The 26724-nt window shown below is 40.9% G+C and overlaps 1 long non-coding RNA gene across 3 annotated transcripts in view; it reads right to left on the reverse strand.

Annotated features, from left to right (window-relative positions):
* Positions 1-26324, reverse strand: part of LOC146545379 (uncharacterized) — a 113226-nt gene extending 86902 nt beyond the window's left edge. For all 3 annotated transcript variants that reach the window (XR_014885211.1, XR_014885210.1, XR_014885209.1), the window contains exon 1: positions 25753-26324. This is a non-coding gene — a long non-coding RNA (uncharacterized LOC146545379). The remainder of the gene's footprint in view (positions 1-25752) is intronic.
* Positions 26325-26724: the final 400 nt, after the last annotated feature.

Raw genomic sequence — 26724 nt, forward strand, 5'->3', positions numbered from 1 at the left:
TACTGCTACATTCTTTTCTTTGGCCTTGACAAAAGCGATCATTCTCATGTCCATTAAGGATATGTCTGGCAAAAAATTATTTTCCAGACTGTTTCTTTTAACCATTTCACTCCTCTTTTCATATTTTTATGTTGGCTTCTTTTCCTTTTCATGTTAAATACAAAACTATTTTTTGTTATTTTAAAGGAACCTCATAGCTGATCTCACTCACACTTCCCATCAGCTTTTCTTCATTAATGAGTTGTTTACTCCTGTCTGCCCTATTAAATTTTCAAACAAACACTTTCATAGTTTATTCCACAGGTTCTCCTCACAGTCTTCAAAACAAAAGCTTTTTATGGTCATAAATAAATGTCGTTTCAATGTTCTTCTTCAAATTTCTTAAAATATTCCTCCTTTGTGAAATCTAAAAAAAATCATCAATGGCTAAACACATAGTGTGCTGAGACCACCGTCTACCACACTGACCATTACAGTCTATTGGTTTCCTTGAAATACCCTCAGTTATGTCTGCAGCCGTATGTCATCTCTTGTCTTGGGCTCAGATGTGTAATCAAAGTGCCACAACTTAATGAGTACCACGTGTTAGCTGAGCCAAAGTAGTCATTTGCATAGTTCTAAGCCACACCACATGCGGGTTGAAATGCACTAACTTAAACTTCAGTGAAATGGATTTAAGATAATCAGTTTACATTATGACAGCTAAGAGTATATATCCAGCAAGTCATCATGGCAACTTTAGATGAATGCATCTTCTTCATGCATCTGGAGTGTTAAACATTGAATTGGTTTTGGAGCAAATCTATTGTTGTGGGATTTGTTTGTTTGTTTGTTTTGTTTTGTTTTCCCATATATCCTTTTAGTGCTTAGAGTTTTCATCCAGAACAGAGCTGGTAGGATTTACTATAGAGTAGCTATAGATTTTACCGTAGAGTAACAATGAGACACGGCACTACAAAAAAGCAATGTGATGAGAATGATCAAAAACACCATTCCTGATGTGGACTGATCTGTCTCCATTCTTATGAGAGCTCCCTGCTGTGGCATGCTTCTCAAGAGGTGCTAACACATTATCACACTGTTCAGAGGTCTGATGTTTTTCTTTCTACTCCAAGTCATTTTGACCATGTACTGGACATACATTTGGACCTTGCCCCCTCCTCTTTTGAAAATTTTTTCCCTCCCTATTCTTCTTCAACATCTGTAGCACGTTCCCAACTTATTTATTCCTTTTCTCCCCCTACCCTTCATTTTTTCTTCCCCTTGCTATCAGCAGATCTGAGAAAGTGAAGCTGACGTGGGTTTTTCACCCACTAAAGCTATTGAGAGTTGGTACTGCCAATGTGATGTGGTATGACGTTCCTGAAATAAATACAAATTTTAAAACCTTTTTTTTATTGGAGTTCCTATTATTTGGGGCTGAGCTGCAGTCCCAAAGTCTCACAAGATGATGTGGCCAAGTTTATGCAGATAAATAAATGTACACTCCTTCACTTGCGATACTGGAGAGGATGCAGGGAGTAGCTGAGGACAAGAGCTGCTGAATCATTTGGAAATACTAGAATAGAGTTCTTTTGTCAGTGAGAAAGAGATAATTGTTGTTAGGCTTCATCATACCCCAAGTGCTACCTGACTGCACCTTTGCCCAGTATCTCTCTCCCTTCTGCTTGTTGAAGCTTCACAACTACCTGCAGCAGGAATCCTGGACTGCAGCATGATAGTGGTATATCTTTATACATTATCCAAGTGGCCAGGGAGAGATGAGAAAGTTAATGATTCATCCCTTGATGAGCTGGAGAAGATATGAACTGGCATATTGGTTTTTAAATAAAAAATTCCCTCCATCAGCAATACAGGCTAGAACAAGCAGCTATCAAATATAATTCTCAGAATTGCTCAAGTGTCTTCAGAATACAAGTCTAGCTGAAAAGTATTATTATAATACATACCTTTTTAAATTGTTTAGCTAGCTAATGCAACCAGAATTTCCTAATGCCTAAGGAAAAAAGCATGTGCATATTCAATTTCAAACATGCTCAGAGACACAATAATTAATTTGCTCTGCAATTCAGTGAGGCAAGACTTTTACCCTCTGAAAAAGAGGAGGAGCAGGGAGGAGGGAAAAAGGACAGAACAAAAGAGGAGAGGAGTCATCCTGACATGATTAAGTGATTTGTGTGATGTGTAAACAAGATCTCCTGCAGAATTAAAGAATGATCCAGTCTCCAGTGAGTTTCACAGAATGAGCTTAGAAGTTCCAAACATCATTCTACAGACACAGAAATAAAGGAATACGTGATCCTGACATACACGTGAAATTGTTGAGCAGTCTTTTGCACAGTACACACAGCTTAGGCCAAGATCACGAGACTATGTCTTTTGTTATTGAGGATCTTTTTCCAACATTACAGTCTAAAACTGATAACAATGCAAACTTTTCAAGAAGACAAACTAAACCATCATCTCCTCTGCAGAAAGTATGGTTGAATACTGCCACTATGGATTCCTCCATTTAAACTAACAAACAAAAGCTAAACTAAACTAAAATATTTTGTGAGCATGTGGTTGGCTCTTTTCTAGATCTGGAATTGTAAACAGAGCCAGGCCAAATTCAGGGATCATTTGTAGCTAACTTTTGGTTAATGTTATGTTTGCAACAAGAAAAGAGACGTTACAACGTGAAAAACATCTGTATGGAGGTTACAAGGTACAGCAATCCCCTTTACTCATATTTCTACTTACCAATATAAAAAATACACTTTGGCTACTTGATATTCTTAAGATTTCTCGTAAACAGATTGTTGTCATGCTAACTCTGCTGTTTGAGTTGTGTTAGTTCATTGAATATGCTTCAGAGAAGCATATTACGCAGGAAACCGAACTCTTCAGCTTGTCTAGTTCCCTCTGGATGGTATCTCTTCCTTCTGTCATATCACCCCTCAGCTTGGTATCATCTGCAAACTTACTGAAGGTACATTCAATCCAAATATGTCAATGTCATTGATATTAAAAAGCATCAGTATCAGGATAAACCCATGAGGGACATCACACATTACCAGCCTCCACCTGGACACTGAGACATTGACCACAACAAACTGACTTGCAACCATCTGAACAATTCTTTATCTACTAAATAATTCACCCTTCAAATACATCTTTCTCCAATCTAGAAATATAGATGACACGTGGGAACATGTCAAAAGTGTTACAGAACTTCAGATAGATGATATTGGTCTGTTTCCCTTGTTAACTGATGCCGTTACTCCATCATAGGCCACAAGATTGGTCAGCACAATTTACCTAAGTGAACAGTCCAGCCTGCAATCTGGAGGACATGAGTTGTTTTTACTTGTTCATATATAACATGGAACTGGTTTTTTTCTTTGCTGTTCCCACATTACAATTCCCGTCCCAGCTAAAAGTTGGATATAAAATTAAATGATTTGAGCATTTTAAAACCTGAGAAATAAATGTGCTTGGGCCCTGCATTTCTGAATTTTAATAATGCATGTATTTAGATATTTATTAGTAGACTGAGAGACATTCTCAGATCTGAAGGATGCCAGTCACTAGAAACACTGATGTCTAGATCCTTCCAAACTCACCAGTATTTCCTTTGAGGGGAATGGTAAGATGGTTTTGACTTTTTCAGTGGCTGATTTCTTTTCTGAGGTGAGGCAACTATTTTCCACACCAGTTCACCTAGATCTGTTTGTAGCATAAGAGACAACTCCTCTAATTGCATGTTTTATATTTTTCTAAGATTCCGGGCCAATTTATTTCTGCAGGAAACTGTATCTTTAAATTGTGAAAATCACTCCATAAATTCTGAGTTAGAACAGTCAAGGTCTGATACCTTATCTGTGCTCTTACTGTGTACAAGGTCACATCATCAGCATGTAGATGTACAGAATATTTCATGAACTATACAGCGTCGACAGGTCATTAATAAAAACTGCAAAAGTAAAAGCCCTCTAATTAGCTCCTGAGATAACTTTGCATGCAACATTTTCACCTCAGATTCAACACCATTAAACAAAATGACTGGTGTTTGCTCTCTAATGTAGCCAGAGAACCATTCTACTGTAGTTAAACTCCGCCAAATTGAGGGAAACTTAGATGGCAATATGTTGTGATTTATTGGATCAAAGGCCACAGTCAAATCAATATAGATAGTTCCAGCATAAAAAATTATAATGTATGTCTATAACAATATCAAGGTTACCTTGAAAAGAGCAAAGGAGCAGGCCAAAAAACACAACTAAAATAGGGTCAATACATTATCTTTGAATGGAATGCTCATTAATAATTGAGCAATTTGGAGAAAACAGAAAACACAAATAGGTTATAATTAGGTCAGTACAACAGAGTTACTATTGAATCATTTCAAATGGTCAGTTATCTCAAATTAGAAAGTAGACATTTTAATAAAGATCCAGCTGCAGGTTTGAGAAGAGATTGTGGAAAGTATTTAGAAAATCACAGGATAATGTTTCTAATGTGTGGCATACTGACTGGAAGGTGAGCTGGCCGTATAGGTTTCATTGCCCATCTCAGAGCAGTAAGGCCCCTTTTTTTTTGTGGACTCAGTTTCCCTAATGTAATATGGATGACTGAAATGACATTTTCATGAGCATTTTATAAGCTAAGGTGAAGCTAAGTACATAGGTGCTATCAAACACAAAGGAATGCAGAAGGCAAAATAAGAGATTAAACCATTAACTCTTTTTACCTATTAAAAAAAAAAAAAGCTTTTTAATATAGAAAGAGAAGAATGCAAGATGAAGTGGGTGACACTGGCCAGGTTGAAAAGGAGTAAATTCCTCCTCCTGCATTGACATGCAATTGGGAACAACTTGTTAATCAGAAGTGAATTGCTTTGCAGTCCCCAAAGCTGCAGCTCTGCCAGGAAACAAAACAGGGCAAAGGTGTGTTTGAAACAACAGCAGTCAATATGCTCTGCTGTTAGCCACAACTTTGGCCCATGCCTATTAGCATCACCCAGTCAGTACGTAGGTACTTCATGAGACAACAAATGGCAGGACTATTCCCTGTTGGCCCTGTAGCCTGTTATATTTAACAGTTTGCAGCCCTTGAGCCCAATCAAGCTAAATGGACAGAGCAACATGTTCCCTGGTGGTAGCAGGAAGAACTCCCTCTTGCAAACAGTCTGTTTGGTAAATGTTACTCTTTTTTTGGTTTGCAAATTACCACAGACTGATTTTTCATTAATGTGTTAGTTATTTGATCCTGTCTGATAAATAGGTTGTGAAAAAAAATACCTCAGTCTATGATCTACATTTTTTTTGTGAGATTATTCCTCTTGACTGTTTGCAATTCAATATTTATAGTGGTTGGTCACCCAAACTGCACTTGCATTGCTTCTGCTTTCTGGATTATTTAAGTAAGAAAGAGATTAATAAAAATTTGAGATAGCCAGACAAACTAATCAAAGTATGAAGAGATTAGCACGTATAGCCTTGAGTTGCATTCTGTGATCAACTGGTAAACCTTGTGTAAGTCCTTCGTGTAAAAGATTTACAATGCCTTTTACATCAGTACCTAAAGTTGAACGATATACTGACAAACAAAAGAGCATAGAACTTAGTTTAAAGTGCTCTAGAAACCTGATAACCTGATTCACTACTGATATAATGGAGATGTTAAAATTGAAATGAATTCATTTGCGTCAGTTAATAACACTAGCAAATTGCAACATCTTTCCGCAAGCTAACCCAACAATGTGAGGTTTAATGCTTTGAATTCTTTTTAATTCATTCTTAAGTGTAACATGAAAGTACCTCAGATTCAGCGTTTTGACATTCCTTCACAGGGGCAAGTTACTAGTCTTTAAATGAGACTCTCACTAAAATCAGACCCTGGCTGCTTCTTCTGCCACCTCTCACATTCAAAACAGGTTATTACCACAAAGGTATGGTGATCTTGAACATGGAGCAAACAAATGGGCATAGCTGAAGCTGTGGGAACCTCCAGTCTCATGCAGAGTGATGTCCACCCACCACTGGCAGAACAGATGAAGGAAGGATAACTTTCCTTTTACATCGGAGGCTTTCCATTGCAGTCAGGCAAACTTATCTGAAGGATTTTTCAAAGATAGCAGAGTCATTGCTTGATCCTGGGCAAAGTATAGTAGTGAACAGTGTATTCGTTGGAATCATTTCTGCAGTGGTCCATAGCAGGTTCACTGCAAGACCTAATGGTTATTTAGCCAACTGTACTGTGATTTCTTTCTACTCAGCCTTAATAACTTTCTTTGTGCAACTATATATGAAGCTGTTACTTTCTAAAATGGTAGTTATCCTAAATATCCTGGTACAGAGCTATTATCACTACTGATGCAGTTGTTCCCATTGACCCTAAGCAGAAGATGCAATAGTAACCCAAGAGAGCGCTGATCCTAAGTGCTCTGAATGTGCCTAGAAGCTAATAGAGCTTCTTATTCTACCATGAGAAGGTCTTTGTCTTCTGCTCCCCTGACTGTAAATGGATAACAGGCTTCCAGATCTCTTTTTGAGAACAGCTGTATTTCTCCTATGTGTATACAATTATTGGGTCCATACAATTGCACAAAAAGAAAATAAATTTGGTATTTATTGCTAAATGTTTAGTTCTAAGTAGGAAACATGGAATAATAGCATTGTAATAGAAATTCCTTATGGTGATAATTCAAGTAGTTGAACTTTCTCCAGGTATTTTTGAAAAATAATTGATGAGGAAAATGCTGAAAACACAGGAAAGAAAAATCAAAATAATGTAGTATCTGACAAAAAATGATTTCTGCATTATTACAGCATCAACTTGCTAATCATATTAACTATTTTTTATTACATTTGATGTCTTGTAAATCCTGTGATGATTCAGTTCTTAATGCTGTCTGTAAGAATTACCAACACCTGGAAGTAACAGTAGAAAGCTAGTGGATAAATTAACTTCAGATAGAGATTATACAATTGATTAGTTACTTCTTGACATGCTGAAGTCTTTTCTTACTAAATTCAATTTAAATAGTGACTAATTTAGAGGTAGTGGTACAAGCCTTTTTACAAGCAAATGAGAAAGGACTATCTATATGCTGCAGTCAGCTCCTGTTCATGTGTTTATCCAAGCAGAGGCCTGCATTTCCATGTCTCTGTGACTATAGTAGCCCTTACAGACCTGGCAGAGCTCAATCTGTCTATATGAGGGCAATCTCCAAGGTACCACTCCATGAACATCATGTAACTTGCAACCTAACCAGATGACTGGTCGTAGTCTCTGTCTCTAGATATTGTAAGTTGGCACTACAGTTAACTGAGGGGAAAAGGCTTATAAATTTCAGCCCGTCAAACATCCCTGTTTTATTTCCCATTTTGTTTTGATTTTTGGCTGCCTAATGAATATACACCTGTATTTACTCCAGAATTCATAGCTGCATGTTATTCAATAAACACTTCCAACACCTTCTATTTAAATGAGTACACTTTTCTATAAAGCTAAACTAAATGTCAACTCAAATAATGATGGAAAATAGTGTTGCATTGTAAATTGTTAACGAAGAACAAGAGACAGGTGCTAGAACTATAATCTCTTCCATTGAACAACATGTTTTCCTTCTGGAGCTACTCAGATCCAGTGATCTTCTGTCTGACTGTTTTACTTGCAAAAAGAGATGTTCTTTCATGCTGTACTTTCAGTTGTCCAAATTGGACCTCTGATAGATTGTCAGGTCCCTTCTTTCTGCTTTAATTGCTAACAGCAGAATGTAAGCAAAGTTCTGAGCAAAATCAGACAACAATCAAAAAGGCACCTGACAGTGGCCTACTCAACAGCTTGCATTGCTCTTCCCAGCAATACATTTGACAGTGAACTCAAGATCTCATACATGGAGATGATTACAGAAGGTCTCCATGGATTTGAAATAATTTGAGCAAGAAAAACGTGTGTGGAGCAGATGCAGATACATCGCTACAATGAGATTTAGCAACAGGAGGCAGCAAACCAAATGGTAATGTTAGGTGGAAAAGGAGTTAAACCAGTTTCATCTCAGCTGGCATTTGTTCCTTTTTTCACAGTTTATAGCTGAAGGCAAAGTATTGCAGTTATTGAACACAAGGGGCCAATTCTCTGACTGAAAGAGTCGAGCCCAAGTAAAAAGTAAATCCAACAGAAATACGCAAATGAATTACATTCTAATATATAGAAGAAAATATTGTGTTGCTTTCTTCACCTGAATCTAAGCCTTCACAGAAATCTGATGATCTTATTTAGTCCATAGATTAAGATCTGAGTAGAAATGTAATAAAATTACAATAAAGGTTATATATCAATAAGGTGTCAGTTGTGCATAAGGATGAAGTATTCTAGTCATAATTAAATTTCAAATCTAATTATAATTTGAGGAGTCCTTTTAATTACATTGCAATATTTTGCTTTTGTAGGAAGATGATTGGTATAGCATCTTTTATCTGTAATTTTCTTTTAATTAAAAAATGTAAATAAATCAAAACCCCCTACTTAAAATATTTACATCTTAAATGAAAACAACAAAAAATATAGGAATTTCTCCATCCATGTTTTATCTACCAAATCACATCTAGGTCTACTTTTTTTTTTTTTTCCTAATGAAATTGTGAATTTTACACTATTTATTTCACATAACTAGGATAGCTGAGGACTTTGGAGAAAGGACAGAAAAGTAAAGTCTGGAAGACAAGAGAGATATTCAACCTTTTTTCTAAAGATACTGGGACTGCAAGACATCTGTGAAAAGCTGGTAGACGTTTCTCTACTCTTCACTCCTCCAACCAGTCCCACCAGATTCAACTGTTCAACAGCACAGCAATTTGGGGTGCCTGCCTTTGTTAATACAAATCTTTTTGTGCTTGCATTCTTTGTTTTCCTTCAATTTCTATGAAGTACTTAGTCACAATCAGTTTGTGTTACCAGTCTGTAAGCTAACACTGTGAGATTGTTTGAGCAATTCCTTTTTCTCCCTGCCATTAGGCTTTCTGATGGCTTGATTTTAAAAATAGTTCTTTTTCCTTGTGGTAATCAACATGGCTTCACCAAAGACAAATAGTGCCTAAATTTGGTGGCCTTTTATGATGGAGTAGGAGCGTCAGTGGATAAAGGAAGAGCAACTGATATCATCTACTTGGACTTAAGCAGAGCGTTTGACACTGACCTGTACAACATCCTTGTTGCTAAATTGGAGAAAAATGAATTTGGTGGATAGACCACTCACTGTATAAGGAGTTGGCTAGATGGTCACACTCAGAGAGTTGCGCTCAGCAGCACAGTGTCCAAGTGGAGACCAGTGATGAGTGGTGTTCCTCAGGGACCAGTGCTATTTTACTTATCTGTAGGCAATATGGACAATGGGATCAAGTGCACTCTCAGGAAATTTGCAGATAACACCAAGCTGAATGGTGCAGTTGACATGCTAGAGGAAAGGGATACCATCCAGAGGGATCTGGATGAGCTTGTGAGGTGAGTGCATGCCAACCTCATGAAGTTCAGCAAGGCCAAATGCAAGGTCCTGCATCTGGGTCAGGGCAATCCCAAGCACAGATAGATACAGGCTGGATGGAGAATGGCTTGAGAGTAGCCCTGAGGAGAAGGATTTGGGGCTGTTGGTTGATGAAGAAATCAACAGAGACAGGAGTGTGCACTTGCAGCCCAGAAGGCCAACCATATCTTGGGTTGTATCAAGAGAGGTGTGACCAGCAGGATGAGGGAGGGGATTCTGACCATCATGATTCTGCCCTCATGAGACCCCACCTGCAGTACTGTGTCCAGCTCTGGGGCCCCTAACACAAGAAGGTCACTGAGCTGTTGAAGTGGTTCCAGAGGAGGGACAGAAAGATGATCAGAGCTGGAGCACCTATCCTACAGGAGCAGGCTGAGAGAGTTAGGACTCTTCAGCCCAGAGAAGAGAAACCTCTGGGGGGACCTTACAGTGAGGGTTGTGATACAGTGGAGCAGGCTGCCCAGAGAGGCTGTGGATGCCCCCTCCCTGGAAGTACTCAAGGCCAGGCTGGATGGGGCTTTGAGCAACCTGGTCTAGAGGAAGATGTCTCTGCCTATTGCAGGGGGTTTGAACTAGATAATCTTAAAGGTTCCTTCCAACCAAACCATTCTATGACTCTGTGACTCTGCCTTCATCTGACTGAGCAAAACAGACAACCATCTTTTGCTCTTTTAAGACAGAGTCTCAGTTTCCATGTGCATCTGCTCCACTTTGAGTTACTCTTTCCTCAGTAGAGACAAAAGAGATCATAAGGCACTCCAGGCTGAGATTCCCCAGAGCCTCAGCTGTGGAATAAATCCTTTGCTGTTCCTATGGCAAATACTACTCTTATTATGTGTTAAAACCATTTTTACCTTTTGCATAAACTCCTTATACAGATGGTTTGTAGTCCACAGGTGTTTCCACATGACAGCTGGGACACCTTTTATGAGCTTACTTTTTCTAGTGTTCAGCTTTATTCCATATCTAGCTACCGTAGCCTTCATGACCTTGTTCTGGCTGTAAGATGTTTCCATTTTTTTTCATCAGCAAGTTTCACTGCAACATTTTTCATTGGAATTATTTATTGTTTCCTTCAACCTCTATGCCTTTTATTTCTCATGCACTGAATTCCTTACTTTATTATTTTCTTTTTTTAAGTTTACTGTTCTACTGTTAGTCCACCTTTCTCCAGTTGAAAAAAAGAAAAAAAATTCAACAATTTTAATGAAGACATAATTTCTTACTGCAGTACTATGTATCAGCCCAAACAAATTGGATATACCACTTTTTTTTGTTTGGAACACCAGCTATTTTATGAAAGAAAGCTATCAGTTTAATATGGCAAATCTTTTGTAAACCCGTGTTGTATTCTATGTTACTTTCCTTTTATCCCATACATTTATTGTATTTTACAAACTTTGCTTTTAAGCCTTACTCAAAACTAATGGCAAAGAAGCATGTTTATAGTTGTTCAAATAGTTTTCCAACTCTTAAAAACACATATATTTCAAACCTATATGTAATCATATGTTTATGTAAATCTACAAGTATAAGTGTGAGTGTTTGTGTACAGTTATTCTATTCTCACACAGTACTATCTTCACTTGGTAGCTGTTTCTGCCACATCACATCAGAAATCAGACAATGTTTCTTCAAAGGATTGGAGTGGAAGTTAGCTGATACCACTACAATGAGTTAAACTCTTTGAGCATTGTTGCTGCCCTTGCCTGTGATCATTATTTCCACTTTCATTTACATATTTTATTCCTATTAGCTGACCTGTCTTTGCTTTCTGTATTCAATATTACTATGTTAATGGCAAAAGGCAAACTTAGTAACCCCACTGTTCTTCTCTATCCCATGCTATTATAGTTATATTTGCTCCTTCCTATCTATATGCCTGAGGGAAAAAAAAAAAGAAACAAAATAAAAAGCTCTGTTTTTCTACTATTCTTTGCAAAGCACGCAGTAGCTTTACTGATGGCAATTCTTGTTTTACCAATACAACTCCTGAACTTTAAAGAAATAGTTTTCTTGCCTATTCATTTCTTTTCAGTCCTTTTAGTTTTTTTCCCTATTTCTTCTATGCAAGTATTTTCGGTACAGTTTTTGTTGGATATTTCCCCTGTCACTGAGATACAAATTCTTCACCAAGTTTTGAAATGTGGATTGAAGAAATTCTAAAGTTCTTCTGTATTCAAATCCATAACTTTTCATCACAATCTATTTCAAAAACTACATTTATTTGAGTTTGTCTTTTTGAACTCAACCTGTGAACCTTCATTTATCCTGCCATTTAAGTGGGAGCAACTAATGGTCACTCTTTCCAAGGGTTATTTTCTACCATCTTGTTTCCCTCAAACAAATCTAAATTAGTACTGATTCTCAGTTGTTCAGTGAATTTTGTTGAAAGAAACAACTTCTCTCACTGTAGTCAGACATAACTTGACTTTACCATTATTCCTAGGATTTGATCTGCAAACTACAGTTATCTGTTAGCCCCTGATTACCAGAAAGAAAATGAACATAAGCACCACTTTGGAAAGGATTGGGCACAGAAATTAAATATGCCCTTTAAATTCAAGTAGACTATTTACATGTACATGGTTAGTCATGTGTGTGTTTTACTCTTGGATTGTGGCAGTCTTGTGAACTGGACCAAACCAATTATTTAAAGTGTCCTTGAGGCTACAAAAATGCATGATAAGAAGTGTATGAACTTTTGCTATTGCATTCAGACAGGTCCTTAGTTCACTCAAAATTAATCAAATAGTATTCGATCCTTAACCGCAAGTTGTCTTCACTAGTAATAGTAACGGAGAATACTTCTTCACTTTCATGATCTGTAGTTTCTCTGCAGATGAAAAAGAGTGGCTGGTAAAGAACAGGTATTTGCATTACCTAATCCATATACTTGCTCACTGGAGAGCACAGAGGAAGCTGACCAATATCTGTTCCCCATCCCTGACATCTTCTCAGATATAAGGAGGGTGCAAAGTAGCAGGTAGAGGAGACAGATGGCATAATCCACATTGAACTCTGTATATTCGGAGAGGGTCACCAGTAGATATGGCTGTTGTACAGAAATTCTTTAGGCTATGTCTTGACGTAATTTATCAATGTCAGTGATACTTAAGATGTTAATGCTCCCTACCTTCTTGTTGCCATTATTCTTCTGGTTATGACCAATCCCACAGCAGATCCGGTGGTAGCAAGTATATGAGCAGTTATCATTTGGTTCAGCACTAAATTACACAGATTAGTTTAATCTGCTGATGACAGTTTGAGCTGACCTTGCTGAATATGCACTAAGGCTGACTGAGGTGCATTCACACATTGGCTTCTCCATGCAGCACTGCAAACATGAGAGCTTACAGCCGGTAGTCAGCCTCTCAAGATGCTGGGAAGCCTGTAATGTATTCACCACAAAGGTGTTAGCAAAATAAGTATCTATCTATGGGTTTATTTTTCCGAGGAATCAATTGCAGGATGCACATACTATCACCATGCTCCTTCTCTGCAAATTAGACCCTTAAATGTAGGAGATATTGCACCCAAAATGAAAGAGGATATGAGTACCTGTACATCACCTCATCACTGGATTACAACATATATATGCTCCAGGGAAATGTAAAACAACTACAAGGAGCTGGCTTAGCACAGTGTTCACTAGGTACAGCAGCAATCCAGGCTTGGCTTCTTCCCTCAGTCTCAGATTTGAAGTTAGGAGAGCATACCATACATTGGATAACTGCTGTGCTCTTTAAGATAAATAAAGTTCTGGCTCAATGTCTATTAGCATTACCTAACAAAATCTTAATTAGTCTAGTATTGAAAATACTGTTAAAATTCCTATTAGCACACCAAGTGACTATAGCCAGACAAGTTTTTTTCATCAGTGTCCCAGCATTCCTGTTAACAGTTTTGGCTTGTTGGTCTTTACATTTAACTTTACCACTCACAATTTCTAATTTTCAAATTTACTTAATGTGCATGGAGCACTCGTAAACCATCAGATCACATGAGGATTTTAAAAACTCCTCTCACCTCAAACTATCCATAAATTAAAACTTTCATATTGACAAAGTCATCTGCAACCAGCAAAAGCCTTAGTAACTGCAACAAAAGTATAACAGAACAGAAGGAGGAAAATAACTCAAACATTTAAATTTTTATATGTAAACATTTTTATATGTAAACATTTTGTATACGTTGATAATATTTGGCCTTAGCCAAACAGGAAGGTTCTAAGTCAGATTCTAAAAGTAAAAGCAATACTAAATTTTTCAGAAAGCTCAAATATCTGACTGCATTGCTCCCTTGATTAAAAGCAAAATGATGATGGTGGTCAGACTCAAACAGCTACAGCAGCATATCCTTCCTCAACACATCACAGGAAAAAACAGATCACAATTATTTTTGGACTGGATGCTGCCAAAGCAGTTGCCACCACTGCCAGACATACCCCTTGCCAAAGGTCACCAGCCACCAAGGAGCCTGTAGGATACGTGCTCCTCATCCATGGCAGCTCACAGCCTGGTGTGCTAATGGAAAATGCTATCATCTTCCTCTTGCCTCCGCACATTTTGATGCAAGTTACGATGTTGTAAGGGTGACTGCAAGGCCCTTTCCACTAGAGTGACCCCCATGGAGCTGGAGAAGGAAGGTGTTTTGCTGCCATAGCCAACTTCAGCTGAGCTGCCCAATTGGAGTCCAGAAGCAAATGTAGCCAAATGAGACATCTCTCAGTACCAAAGTGACTTTTGAAGGAATATAAATGTCATGAAAGCTTTAATGGATGGTTTATGGCTCAAATGATTTGGAGTGATGCTTTTTAAAAACGTGCTACACTTTCCCTTCAAAAATCATAGTAAGATTTCATGTGACTTCAGAACCAGGCCAAAGCCAAATGCCTTTGAAACCATGTCCTTCACACCTGCTGAACAGAGCAGGGTAGGGAGAGGAACACTGTTTTTCATTTGTGTTCAATTTCACTGTGTAAGTGCCAGTTTTCTAACAGGGTTTTCTCTCTAAGCCATCTTTACGGAGCTGAGCTTGCTTCCCTTTTTTATTTTTTTTTTTCTGGTTTATTTTGTTGTTTTTTTTTTTATGTGACTTTTTTGGCCTGCAGAAGTAGTTACTGGAGTGCTCTTTTGCAACTTGGCTGTGGCCAGCGTCTCTGGGCAATCGCAAAAGCTTACGCTATTTTGCAATAACTCCCATCTCAATGCATAGTTCCAGAGCGGCCCTCTCACAGAGCAGCTCAGGAGTTTCCTTCATGAATTGTATCCCTGCCAGTTGCTGATCTCCCCACAGCAGCACAAGCCAGACTTTCTTACAGGCTGTTAATATTTTCCACGCCAGTCTCCCGTGCCAAATTCTCCCACAGCTCACTACGAGTTTCCTGGTGAGATGGGTTTTTCACAGTCCATGCGGGGGACTCACACAAGCTGCTCTGGCCAGGCCCCTGCTGCCCTGCCAACACCTGTTGTGTGTGCCCCTTGAGGGAAGGCCCATGCAGCGAGGTGGGGCTCAGTCTCACATACAGGGGAGTGATCCTGAGTGAAGCCTGAGATTTGGGTAGGCGGATGCCAGCATCTCCAGAATCAAAGTGCGGCCTGCTTGGGCCCACAGCCATTGCTCCTCCAGCACAAGAGCAGGAGGTTTCCTCCTGGGTTTCCCAGGGAAAACAGGCATGGTGCCGCCAGCAGCTGAGAAAGCAGCTGGGCATGGCTCCAGGCAAGCAGTGGTGACTAAGCTGTGCCTGGTCCAGAGGAGTCCGGGGAACGTGGTGACTCAGAAGCACACCTCTGGCTCTCCGTCCTTCCCAGGCATGGAGGGTGTGCTGTCTGGATGCTCATCCCCATAGTGCTTTCATCCCCAAATCCCTCATCTTGCACATCCAGACTACAGGGCATGTCCTCGTCACTGGTGAAGCGACATGGGGAGTTCAGAGCTGCCCTAGCCAAGAGATCTCCTGATTAAAAACTGATCTGTCAGGAGCAAGGAGACAACAGAAATAGGGCCTGTGCTGGCCAGGACACAGAGAGAAGGAAGAGTGCATCTGAGAGACAAACAGGCCCAATATTGCATTGGTCTTGCGGTGCTCAGAAGGATGTCCTGCAAGGACCGTATGGCTGCAGACACAAGGGACAAGTGGTATGAGTCACTTCAGTCCACTCATTCTTACTGTAAAACAGAAAGAAAAAAAAAATAACCCCACATCTGTTTTCGGAAGCTGTGTTGTTATTTTCTTGGCAAGACTAGGCAAAGCAGGGATATGACTGGCTATTGGTGGGGGAAAGCAGCCAGGGGCAGATTGGAAGCCAAAGGGGACAGAGAGCTGTGTGCCAGCCACCTCTGCATTGCCCTGCAGCAGTGTCCAGCACAACATGGCCTCAGCAGGCAGGACATCCCTAAGAAGGGCATAAGTTTTTCTGACAATGCTTTTGATGTAAAACTTCAAGCTCTGCGTTCTGGAAAACGATAGAAAGATCTATGCTTTCTTTCTTTCTTTCTTTCTTTTTTTTTTTTTTTTTTTTAAATGCTAGATTTTTAGCTCGAAAATTTAGCTCTAAAATTTAGACCGAAAGACTACAAGTTGATCTAAAAGAATGCTGAAAATTATATACAAAGAAGACAAATACACAAAAATCCTGAGCTAAGACTGTGAAACACTCATGACGTTTTTAAATTAGCCTTGAAATTTTTAGGTGGGTCAGCTTCCAGTTCTGACTTGCAGCACTGTGATTGCTCGAGTTAGTGACACTGCATACCAAAGAAACACTTCAGAAAAAACTGCAGCATACACTCCCTTCATTTCTTTGCTAGTAGACAGTGTGTTCATTTTTAATAAAAGCATTGAGGAAGAGAAGCATATCATGATGAAAGCAACAGATTTGCACCATTACATGTACTTTTTGTTAAGACACTACCATCCTTCTTTGTTCTTGGTACAGGTGCACTATTCTATGTGTTCTTTGTTTGCCCCTTCCATGTCCAAGCCAAGACTGCAGGGGTCCACTATATCAGCATTTAGTGAGAAAAGAATGCACTCCTGATACTGTAAAGATAACCTCTCCTAAACAAATGTAGCAGAGAAGTACCCAGGAGATAGTGTATACAGTTTGTTGCATATTTCCAAAAATGTTTACATCTCTTTCTGCACTGCAGAGCAGTTTAATCAGCACGGAGCTTTTTCCTGTTCTGCTGCAGACTGCTTGGTTCAGTAGATCCCATAATACAATAGGTGTCAGTTTATCTTTGCTGGCTACAACTCTCTCAGTCACCTGCTCTTTTCCCTGCTTGCACAGATCTCTTTCTCTGACAGCTACTATTTTCCATGCAGCAGAAGCAGACACAGTCTCTCAAACATACTATAATTTTTCCTAGTACCATTGTCTCTTTGTATGCTGCTGCTTTGGATGGGCATAGCTTCTCCCAGCTTGCTGATTTCCCTTCAGTCTTCCAGACATCATCTCACATAATTTTACTATGACTTTACTGCTTTACTGCCCAATCACTTGCCAAACTACTTGTAACTTTTTTTTTCTTTTTTTTTTTTTTTTTCCCTCTGAGCAGTTCTGCAGAGATTCTATGCTTTGGTTCCTTACATGCCTCTCAGCGTCAAGCTTTTTCGTCTTGTACTCTACCAGCCAAAGATTATCCATATAAAGCAGTGTAAAATATACCATTAGAAGACCTCCTTGCCATAGTGTTCCCGGTTATTTTAGCTTTAGCCTTCTGTCCTGGTTTACTATAATATTTCTTCAAGTTCATTTTTTCCAAGATCAAGTCCAAAAATACCTGATCTAATAGGCTCTGGTAGAACATTGCAAAAATACGTCCACAAAGCTCAGGAGTGTCACCAGCTTGTTCGCCGAGGTTAGCTGCTTCGGAGCTGTCCCAGTCACAACCACAGCGACTGATCGCCAGGTACTGGAGGGCTTCGATCCCTTCCCTCATCCAGGGATCCCCAAGACTACAGAGCAGCCGGGCAAATCTCGCGAGAGCAGCTGACGTGAGGTGGGTGTGCCAGGGCAACGGCTCTGCATCCACAACCCCTGCCAAGAGAAAGCCTGCGGGAGTATTGCTGTCCACCGGAGACAGACAGGAGGAGTCGGGGTGTGTGAATCACCTGGACTGTTTTAACGAGAAGACATTGTAAGCCGCCCATTCACGGGACTACACAGCAAGGAGGGTTGTTATCACTGTCAAGTGAGAGATAAGTGCAGGGGCTCCTGTTAACGACCCGGCAACGGGGCGAGGGCAGAGCCAGCACTACTGGCAGAAGGGCAGGGCTGATCAGTCACACCCCATTAAGGCTATCTGGTAGTGTTAGTGAGCCTGCTGGTTTGCCATAGCTGCACCCTGGTGGAAGGCTACCGTCACAAAAGTTGTGGAGACCCAGAGGTCCCATGTTCATGCAAAAGTCTGCAGCCAAGAAGAATGTGGAGACTCAGACTGAGGTGCCAACACAAGATGCTAGTATGCAGGTCACTGGCTATGATAAGTGCTAGAATCTGGCCTTTGCAGTGCCAGGCGATGGAGACAGCTCTTGTGTAAGATGTGACCAGCTAAATGGCTTACTCAGCCTTGTGGTTGACCTGAAGGAGGAGGTGGAGAGGCTGAGGACCATAAAGGAATGTGAGAGGGAGATTGATTGGTGGTGCCAGTCCCTATCAGCTCCGAGATCTTGGCATACAACTGAGGCTCCACATGGAGCACGTCACCCTCTGCCGCTTTGCAAACAGGTGGGAGAGGGGAACTGGAAGGCAGACAGTGCTGCACTGAGCCTCCTGTCCTCTCCTTCACTTAGCAACAGTTTGAGGAAGGAGAAGCAGTGGAAACAGATACCGGCTTGGCGAAGTGGGCATCCCCCATCCCGACCATCCTTGGCTCCCCAGGTGCCTCAGTGCAATGAGTTTGAACTCGAGGGAAAAGTCAATGAGGGTGTGGAAGGAGGTCCACCTGTGAGGTTGCCTAGGGTGAAGCAGTCGACCCTGTGCCTCAAGACTGCCTCCACCCAGAAGGACAGAAGGGTAGTTGTCATAGGTGACTCCCTGCTGAGGGGAACGGAAGGCCCTATATGTTGGCCTGACCCCACCCGTAGGGAGGTGTGCTGCCTCCCTGGGGAACAAGTCAGGGACATTTCTAGGAAACTTCCTGGACTGATTCGCCCTTCTGATTATTACTCCTTATTGATAGTTCAGGCTGATAGTGACAAAGTTGCTGAGAAAAGCCTGAGGACTATCAAGAAAGACTTCAGGGGACTGGGGTGGGTAGTTGATGGAGCGGGCATGCAGGTAATTTTTTCTTCTATACCTTCAGTGACAGAGAAAAATACTGAGAGGATTCAAAAAACCTACCTCATAAATAAATGGCTTAGAAGTTAATGCAAACACAGGAATTTTTTTTTTTTTTTTTTTTTTTTTTTTTTTTTTTTGACCACAGGACAATTTACTTGGCACCTGGCATGATGGCTGCAGATGGAAGTAGCCTGTTTCCAAGGGGTAAGATGATCTTAGCCGAGGACCTGGTGGGACTCATTGAAAGATCTTTAAACTAGGTATGAAGGGGAAAGGGGACAAAACGAGGACCACTGGGGTTGAGCAGGTCGTTCAAGGGCTCGTACCAACCTTGATGGGTGAAGACAGTGGAGTACAAAGGGATGGACTAGGGTAGGGAGATGCTGAGGATGCTGCTGTTCTAGGGGATCTTAGATCCTCTATAAAGGCTGTGAGATGGAAACCCCAGATGAAGTGCCTTTATACCAATGCACACAGCCTAGGAAATAAGCAGGATGAGTTGGAAACCATGATGCACTTGGAAAGTTATGACCTTGTTGCTATCATGGAAACATGGTAGGATGACTCCCATAACTGGAATACCACCACTGAGGGGTATCGGCTTTTTAGAAGGGATAGGCAGGTAGGAAGGGTGGGGGAGTTGCCCTCTATGTCAAAGAGTGGATAGACTGTGAGGAACTCCCTCTAAGAAACAGTCAGGAACAGATTGAGAGCCACTGGGTTAGAATTAGGGACAGGACTAATAAAGGCCAGGTGGTGATAGGGATATACTACAGGCTACCTGATCAAGGGGAGACTGTTGACAAGGCTTTCTCGCTTCAGATGCGGGAGGCATCATGCTCACAGGCTCTCATCCTGATGGGGGACTTCAACCATCCAGATATCTGTTGGAAAGACCACACAGAGAGCTGCAAGAGGTCCAGGAGGTTCCTGGAATCCACTGATGATAACTTTCTGGTCCAGGTATTGGACAGACCAACAAGAGGTGAAGTGTTGCTGGTCCTGGTGCTCACCAATGCAGAGAAGATCATTAAAGGCGTTAAGGTTGGAGGCAGCCTGGGCTGCAGTGACCATACCCTGGTCGAGTTCGTGATCTCAAGGAGTGTGGGCCTGGAAAGAGTGGGGTCAGGAGCCTGAACTTTGGAAGAGCGATCTTTAAGCTGTTCAATGGATTGTTGACTAAGATCCCCTGGGATGCTGTCCTTAAAGACAAAGATGTTGAGGAGAGCAGGCTACTCTTCAAGGATGCCTTTCTGAGAGCACAAGGACTCTCCATCCTTCTGAATAAGAAGGTGGGTAGAGGAGGTAGGAAACGAGCATGGCTCAGCAAAGACCTGCTGGGCACACTGAGGGCAAAGGAAGGTGCATACAAGCTCTGGAAACAAGGGTGTGTCACCTGGGAAGAATACAAGGATGCTGTCCAGACTTGCAGACATGGGATCAGGAAAGCCAAGGTGCAGGTAGAACTGAACTTGGCAAGGGATGTGAAAAACAACAGGAAGACATTCTGCAGGTACATTGGCCAGAAGAGATAGGCCAAAATGAGTGTACCTCCTTTGGTAAATGTAAAAGGAGAACTGGCTTCAACGGACAAAGTGAAGGCTGAGATATTGAATGAGTTCTTTGCCACGGTCTTCACTGGCAGCCAGGATTCTAGTATTTCTCACATCAGTGAGCCTTGCATCCCTAAACCTCTAGATGGGGTTTGGGGTGGTAAATCCCCCCCACTGTGAGGACAGAGCAGGTCTGAGACCGCCTCATGAGACTGAATGTGTACAAGTCTATAGGGCCAAATGGCGTGCATTCCAGGGTTCTGAAGGAGCTGGCTGAGGAGGTTGCCAATCTGCTCTCCATCATATTTGAAAAGTCATGGCTGTCAGGTGAAGTCCCGGATGACTGAAGGAAGGGTCACATCACTCCCATTTACAAGAAGGGGAGCAAGAAGGACCCGGGGAACTACAGGCTGTTGAGTCTCACCTCTGTACCTGGGAAGATCATGAAACAGATCCTTCTGGACGATGTGCTTGATCACATGAGGAATGAGCGTGTGTTCCAAGGCAGCCAGCATGGCTTCACCAGGGGAAGCTCATGCTTAACCAGTCTGGTGGCCTTCTGTGATGGAGTGACAGCATCAGTGGACAAGGGGAAGGTGACCTATGTCATCTACCAGGACTCGAGCGAGGCCTTTGACATGGTCCCCCACCACATCCTTATCTCCAAATTGGAGAGATGTGGATTTGATAGGTGGACCACTCGATGGATAAGAAACTGGTTGAAAGGCTACAGACAGGGTGGTCATCAATGGCTCTATGTCCAGGTGGAAGCTGGTAACAAGTGCCGTCCCCCATGAGCCTGTCTTGGGGCCAGTGCTCTGTAACATCTTTATCAATGACATCAATGACAGAATCGAGTGCACCCTCAGCAAGTTTGTTGATGACACCAAGCTCAGTCGTGCGGTTGACATGGTGGAAGGAAGGGATGCTATTCAGAGGGACCTCAGCAGACTTGAAAGGTGGGCCTGGCTGAAATGAATGAGGTTCAACACAGCAAAGTGCAAGGTTTTACACTTGAGCCAGAGGAATCCCAGGCATCCATACAGACTGGAAGGAGCGGTCCTTGAGAGCAGCGCTGCAGAGAAGGACCTGGGGGTCCTGATAGATAAAAAACTTAGCATGCCAGCAGTATGCTCTTGTAGCTTGGAAAGCAAATGATATCCTGGGCGTCATCAGAAGAGGGGTAGCCAGCAAGGAGAGGGAAGTGATTGTCCCTCTCTATTCTGCTCTTGTGAGCTCCATCTGGAGTACTGTGTCCAGGTCTGGAGCCCCCAGTTCAAGAAAGACAGAGAGCTGTTGGAGAGGATCCAGAGAAGAGCGACAAAGATGATCAGGGGGCTGGAGCACCTCCCCTCCAAAGACAGGCTGAGGGAGCTGGGCTTGTTCAGCCTGGAGAAAAGAAGGCTGTGGGGTGACCTCATTGCAGCCTTTCAGTACCTAAAGGGAGCCTACAAACAGGAGGGGAATCAACTCTTTGAAAGGGCTGATAACTGCAGGACAAAGGGAAATGGTTTTAAGTTGAGGGAGGGAAGATTTAGGTTGGATGTCAGGGGGAAGTTCTTTACAGAGAGAGTGGTGAGGTGCTGGAACAGGCTGCCTAGAGAGGTTGTGGATGCCTTGTCCCTGGAAGTGTTCAAGGCCAGATTGGATGGGGCCCAGGGCAACCTGGTCTAATATTAAACGGGGAGTTTGGTGGCCCTGCATGTGGCAGGGGGGTTGGAGATTCATGATCCTTGAGGTCCCTTCCAACCCTGGCAATTCTGTGATTCTGTGAGTGTCTGCATGATTTACAGCTTTTGTGCCCTGTTTAGTTCAAAGTTTAGAAATGTTGAGATCTAAGCATTTGACCTGTCTGTTTTTTCTAATTCAGTTGACAGGCTTTTTTGGCGGAGACCGTCTTCTCATTGCAAAACAGCTAAAGAATGGGTCTTTAAACAATTGAAAGTTACGAGCATCCACAGAAATCTCATTACTCAGCACTTAAAAATATTTCAGGAATAGAATGTGGTAGCAATGGCTTGGGTCTGGGCAACATCTTTTTCAAGCCCCTAAAAAAATAGATGCTAGGATGAGGATGGAATAATGGTTGGAGTTAAGAAGTAGTAAAGTTACTTAGACTTTTCAATAGAAAGTTTTACAAAACCTTGAGCTAAATCTAGCACCAAAAGCAATGCTGGTGCCTTGGAGTGGTGTGCTGTCAAGATGATTAACAGTGTTGGTGGCAATGTTGCTTTCCAAAATGCTCTGCAGCAGGAGAGATGCTGTGAGTGCATCACTTCTAGCTTTGCTAGCCTAGAACTGCACATTGCATCTTCCAAACTCTCTGGGTGCTGAGCTCCTCAGATCGCATTAAGATGAGGTGATTTAATGAGATCCATGCATTTAGTTAATGACTGTAGATTGTTCCTGCTCATGAAGCACAGATGCAGAAAGATGGGGCAGTATGAGTGGAAGAAGGAATGAATTGATATTATATTATTTTGATTTTCTCAGGAATAAAGGTTTTGTAATGAAACAGAATGAGAAAGGTGGAGATATGTGCCATTTTGTGAAGAGACCAAAATGCAGGACAGAGTTCTGGGCAAGTGGCAACATTTTCATTCCAGAGCTATTAGAGTTCTGGTCTTCAAAGATAGGAAGCACACAAGACTATAATATATTTCAGTATCAAGTAACAAAACTGTTAAACTCCATTAATAAGCAATCTCTAGAGTGAAAAAGATTCAGTATAAGGTCGTGGCCAAGGATTTTATTGGAATGTAGGAACACTGAGGAGTATTTTTTAAATCTTGATTAATTTTTTAAACTCCAAGTATGGATTCTATTTCTTTTGGCATATGTAGTTTGCAACTATGAATAGGTAATATGACATATTTATGTGTGAGATTATCAGTTACTGTGTGATGAGTGATTAAATTTATATGTTCAAAACCTGATTGACTTTCACTGACTGTTTTTCATTTAAAGAAACCCCTGCTTATATGGAAAGCATAAATCATCAACCCATTCTTAAAAGGTAATGATTGCAGAATAATAATTTATAATAGCAACATTAATATCAAATATTCTGCCTTTAAGATCAGTTCCCACATACATTAAAATCTGAATGTAAAAGAGGTTATAACTTACAAAGATTTTACATTCTGTTAGTTGTTACTGTATTTTTTGCAAAGATTCCAGTATTAGCATGCATGAAAGGAGCAAAATCTTTCTATAGTCCCATCTAGCAACACTTCCAACAAGGCATAGGTTACTCACTTAGAAATGTTATCAGCAGCTACGCTAAATTCAATATAGTTTGTTCCCTTCCAGTAACTCTTCTGGAACTGGAGCAAGACCAGAGAGAGACTCCAGCAAAGGACTCTGGACAGGAAAAATGCAACAGAAAGTCCCAGAGAATGAACTAAATCCTTTGTTTTTGGAGCAACAAGTAAAAGGTGTGTATATAGACATTTCACTAGGACTTCTTCATTCTTGCTGACAAAATACTTTGGGTCAACCTGATGATTATCACAGAGTTTTCTGAGCACTGAGGGAGCAGTAGGGTTTTCTCCAAGGACATAAGAGACCTAAGACATAAACCAAAACTCCTTCTGATGGGTTGAGTTCAAAAGCACTGTCATATCAGTAGGTTTAGTCTGTCATGTCCAACTCATGGCCTCCAGGCCGCATGTAGCCCAGCATGGCTTGCAGTGCAGCCCACCTCCCGCCCTGTGCCATTACAATGGCAGCCAGCATGCACCCATCACTCAGCAACAACCAAACATTTGGCTATTAACCGTATCTGGGCTGAAACCAGAACAATGAGAGGGAACAATGCTGTGCTAATTCAAATTATGGCAAATAACGTTATGCATTTTAATACATTGGCTAAACACAATCCTGTGAACAGAAAAAATATGCAGCCACACTTTCCATTATGATAAAGGAATTTGAGAACAGGTTTCAAGATTGCAAAAAAATTATCAATTTCTGGTATATTTGCAACTCCACTTTCAGTCAACAGTAAATACATTATCTACAAATTTTCAAATGGAATGTACAGAATGTACATTTCAAATGGAATGTATGTCTCTTTAATGGACTTTTATAAACCCTATTTTACAAGAGAGAAATATCCCACCCTTCACAGTCACACCTTATCTGTGTCATTTCTTTTTGGCAGTATGTACATTTGTGAACAACTGTTTCAAGGATGAAGTACAGGACGAGTAAAATTTAATCAAAAATCTCTGACAATCACCTTGAGAACTCATTAAGAATTGCAACTACTGCCATCAGACCAGACTGATGTGCTAGTTCCACAAAAACAAGATCAAATATCCCACTACTTTTACTGCTTTGTTGCTCTTCTTGTTTATCTTTTAATAATAATTAAAAAAATCAATTAAAATGTACTGTTACTTATATACATTATCTAAATTATATATTTTAAGAGGACTGCTCCAAAAGTAAAGCCCTCTATTTTATTATGTTGACCCACAACATCAGAGGCAGATGTTGGCAGTATGGAAGTAGAGGTTGAACCTTACCACTAATATTGCACTACATTTTGTTGTTCTGTGACAGATGGCAGCAGAAGGGCAGTCTGACAAAATGGCATCTGACATGGAAGTGTGTATGAAGCAAAGGTATGTCACTGAATTTCTCCATGTTGAAAAAATGCTACCCATTGACATTTATCAATGCCTGGAGAACATTTATGGAGACCAAACAGTGAATGTGAGCACAGTGAGGTGGTGAGTGGTGCATTTCAGTACCAGCAACAGCTGGTCACTTCTGCTAGGTTTAATGTGTGAGGCATGGAGGCTTTCATGACAAGCAAAGGGCTTTTGCAGACAAAAATGCAGAGCTAATGATGGCGACTACCATCACTGCTGAAGAATAGATTTTTGTATCTGAGAATTTGCTCTATCAAAGTATTACTGTGCTCATTGTAGCTGTTGTAGTTTCTATGGAAATAAAGAGGAGGCATTACTTTTGGAGTGACCAACATATAAGCACCCCAAAACAATTCTTCTTCGCTCTGCGTGGCCAGGCAAGCCAAAATATTGGACACTTATGGCCTCAATCATTTCAGTTTCTCACATGAGTGTTATATTTGCAATTTCAATCCTGACAATTTTGAATGAAAGGTTGAAAACAGGAGCCACTTGTATGACATTTGCCATATTCCCATCTACAAAGAGCCCTAAACAATTGCACAAAAGGCCTTGTATCACATGGATCTTAGTTGGAAGTCTCACACGATCTCCACCAACATTTTCACAGCAGAAGCCTTTGGCAGGGTCCTCCCTGATGACAGTAGAGAAGACCTGGCTAGACATTGTCTATCCAAAATAGAAATATCTCAGGAACACAGAGAAGTAAAATGTCTCACCTTTGTGTATTAGAAATCCACAGAAGTCCTCTTACCATCCTTCTCTTCCTTCAGTGATATCACAAGAGTAAAAATCTAGATGTTAAAGAAGATAGAAAATGATCCAAGGCTGCTGGGAACTTGATCTTGCAGAAAGCCTTCTCGGGTAAAAGAAATGGCCACAACAGAACAGGATGGGCTACACAGCTTGGAAAGCTTTAGTACATCCTCTACTTCAAATGGCCTAAATGCCTATAAATTACCACACACAAAGCCTGTGGCCATTATTTAGACCCTCTTCAAGTAAAGCTGTCCTTGACTTGAAGGAGGAAGTGTTCTGTTGTGAATGGAAGGTATCTAAGAGAATATTCACCCTTGGTTTGTTATGATCACATCAGACACTAACTTGGCAAATATGTTCAGCTAGTTTTCGCAATAGAAAAGTACAGCCAAGATCCATGTTGGCTTAAGAAATCAGTATGTTCACATAAAATAAGAGCTGACCTAAACTCAATCAGGATATTTTCTGAGATTTGTAAAAAAAAAAAAGAATAATAAAAATTGTTTTGTATGTCTCTGCACTTTAACACTCACTGTAGAGACTGCAGTTATAGGTTCTCTGGAAATGCAAATTAGACAACAGTGCCTGATTTTGCCTGGCACAAGGAAGGGAAGCGCTAAAATATTTTCTGAAGGGTCTGAGCCAGAAGTCTAGAGACTAGATTTAAAGCTAGAGGTTTAGATAGATATTTAAAAGAAAAACTATTGTCACAGATTTCTTATCCTCACTGAATTCAGGACATAGTCCTGACAACTGATAGTTTCTTGAGATTTTCCACCTCCCCCTTTTCATTGAGTTTGTACAAAAGCACTACTTCATTTTGTGGTTAGTTTTGAAAACTTGCATAGATTTTGGATAGTGATGTGCACTTTTTGCGAGTTTGTAGGGGATATTAGGATCCCAACTGCTCTACTTTGAATAACTCCCACTAG

Source organism: Meleagris gallopavo, chromosome 1 (assembly GCF_905368555.1).
Source record: "Meleagris gallopavo chromosome 1, MGAL_WU_HG_1.1, whole genome shotgun sequence".
Lineage (NCBI taxonomy): Eukaryota > Metazoa > Chordata > Aves > Galliformes > Phasianidae > Meleagris > Meleagris gallopavo.